Source organism: Chenopodium album, chromosome 8 (genome assembly GCF_948465745.1).
Source record: "Chenopodium album chromosome 8, dcCheAlbu1.1, whole genome shotgun sequence".
In the NCBI taxonomy this organism is placed as follows: domain Eukaryota; kingdom Viridiplantae; phylum Streptophyta; class Magnoliopsida; order Caryophyllales; family Amaranthaceae; genus Chenopodium; species Chenopodium album.
The window spans coordinates 9,741,426-9,744,228 of NC_137841.1; the positions used below are offsets into that span (position 1 = coordinate 9,741,426).

The 2,803-nt window shown below is 33.6% G+C and overlaps 1 long non-coding RNA gene across 1 annotated transcript; it reads left to right on the forward strand.

The window, feature by feature from the left end:
- The first annotated feature begins 246 nt into the window (after nucleotides 1-246).
- Nucleotides 247-1,725, forward strand: LOC145555827 (uncharacterized). The gene is made up of 2 exons (XR_014091570.1): nucleotides 247-796; nucleotides 1,412-1,725. It is a non-coding gene; the product is annotated as an uncharacterized LOC145555827 (long non-coding RNA).
- The last annotated feature ends 1,078 nt before the right edge of the window (nucleotides 1,726-2,803 follow it).

Consider the following 2,803-nt stretch of genomic DNA (forward strand, 5'->3'; position numbering starts at 1 on the left):
CACTATTTTTGAATGGCCCATGCATTTTACAACAAAAACAAGAAACAATCACTACTACAAAAATACTCAAAGAGACCCGAAATAAGAAACCCGTTATTTGAATAACGGGTCTCTTTAATTAAAGAGACCTAACATTACTAACAAGCGTTCTCTTTGATGGTATTCTGAAAACAAAAATTTTAACAAAGACCCTATATTAGGGACAACAGGTCTCTCTTGTTTTTTTTTAAAAAAATAAAATAAAAAGGAGAGACCTGTGTTTTTACATAACTGATCTCCCATTTTATTTTAAAAAAATAAAACAAAATTTAATTTTGGAGAGACTTGTGGTGTTGCTTAACCGGTCTCCATTGTTTCCAAAAATATAATATATGAACTAAACCCTATTTTTTTTTAGTTCAATCCGCCTCCACGCCTCCATTCCCTCTATCTCCTTCTCTGTTACCCTCAAACTCTTTATTCCTCTCTTTGTCAACGATTTCATTCAATTTCAATTCCATCGTCCATTTCTCGTCTCAATTCATCTTTTACTTTAAATCTAAATTTTTGATGTTTATCATTTTATTCTACCTCGGTACTATAGAAATTGCTTAGGTCTTTCAATTGGTCTCCATAGATAAACCAATGGAGCTTCAAAAGTAGCTTTAATGGCGTTCGAAGCTTCTCCTCTCGATTTTCCGAGTCGTCTTCGAGAAAGGATAGATCGACATGGCTAGAATATGATCTTCTATTTGGCGACTTCACGACAACTCACTTCTAATTTCAATGATACACCATTGTTTAGCACTAAGAACAGGTTCTTTTTCATTTTTTTTTTCGTTTCATTTTATTATCTAATTGTTTTTTCATACTCTTAATTTTGATTTATTATATATTTTAGATGTCGCTGAAATAAAGTAAAAATCATAAATTTATGGGTTAAGGGAGGGTTATAAGAGAAATGATGGGGAAAGTGATTACAGAATTGTTTGATTCTCATTTTGCATTTTTTTTTTCTAATTATGTGTATTCATGTTCCTGTTCATTTTTCGTTTAAGGCTTGTTTTTTATGTGATTTTGTGGTGGTGTTTTTTATCTATTTGTGAAATTTTTGTTAAATTATTATGGATTAGCAATTTTTTTTTTTGTTAGATCTGTAAATCTTGTTTATTAAGTGTTTATTATAATGTTGTGCATGTGGATCTATTAGATTTTGTTATTTTTTTTATGAGTTTTAGGATTTCAGTTTTTAAGATTTAACAATTAAATAATTTGTTGTAATTTGAATAATTCTTCTTTGGTAAATGTATAATTTACTAGAATTTTTTGGTTTACTGGCTATATGTATGTCAGGAGATGTTCATAAGTCATTGGTAATTGGTTGTAATTTGAGCTTTTTTTTTTTAACTTGCTCTTTTACATTGTGTTACAGTTGGTGTTGATGCTGATGACAATTGATTGAGCTATTCATGTCCCAAGTGAGCGTGCGGCAAGAATATTATAGAACTTGTTGCTGCTGGTGGGGGAAAGTTGGACTCTGCTATTGGTGGTTTTGTGCTGCTGCAAGTGTTACTTCAGCTGCAGCGCTAAAAGAGGAGATAGTAGAAGAAGCAGTAGTAGTTATAGGATTTATTATTAGTTGATTGAAACATTGGAGAGATTTTGTGAAACGAATTAGATAAAAGAATGTTGGATTTCGATCTTGGAATGTTATTTTCCCTTAATTATCAAGCTACTTTGCAATTATTTATCAACTCGTATGATAATATCTATTCAAAATATAGCATATAATAATTTAAAATAAAATTAAATAAACAATATATATATTAAAAAAAAAAAGAAACCAAAGAGACCTGTTAAGTTAAATAGTGGTCTTAGTTTCCTGAAAAAAGAGACTGCTTATCTTAAATAGGCGGTTTCAGTTTTCTAATAAAAGAGATTGCCCATCTTAGATAGGCGGTCTCAGTTTTCCATAAAATGAGACTGCCTGTCATTGATAGGCGGTCTCAGTTTTTCCATTCTAGAGACCGCCTAAAACAAAGCAGTCTCTTTGCCAAACAGACCGCTTAGCTAGAGATCGCCTCTAAGGCAGTTTCTTTGGCCTTTTTGGCCGGGTCTCTTTGGCCTTTTTTGTAGTAGTGAATGCATAAACTCGCGATAACTAGTAACTAATCTAGGTGGTTAATTAAATTAACACACCTAATTAAAAACTAGACAATGTTGTTTTAACTGATTATGTAAATAAGCGCAATTAATATATGAAGCTCCCACTAGATTCCGCATCCATCTTAATTAATCCAATTAAATAAGCCGGTAAAACCCAATTATTTGCCAAAATAAAATTTTGCAAATGCCGCTCTTACAATTGAGGCCTAGCCTCCAAAATTTACTAAAATAATTAAAACCAAATTAAATTAAATTAATAAAATAACTAAAGCGGCAAGATAAGCAAAAATTACGTAGTCCAAAATATCCAAGTGCCTAGCACTAAGACTTGAAGTGCTACCAACTCGCACACTGCTCGCACGATCTCATTGCACCACATTTCTTTGCAAGAAATGTCTACTCTTATTCCCCTTAATAATGTACTAAGCTATGCACAAAAAACAACCCTCAAATAAACTCAAATGCAACTACCCTAAGTGGCTTACCCACGGCAAGCCACAAGGCTGCCATGGTGTGCAAAGGGCTGCATGCACAACAGCCACCATGCACACGTGCACCACATTGAGCCGCCCAACAGCCTCGGCAGCCCCATGTGGGTTGCATGAGCAACCCGACTGGCCGAGAGCTTGCTTGGGGCTCTTAAGCCTCGATTTGGTGC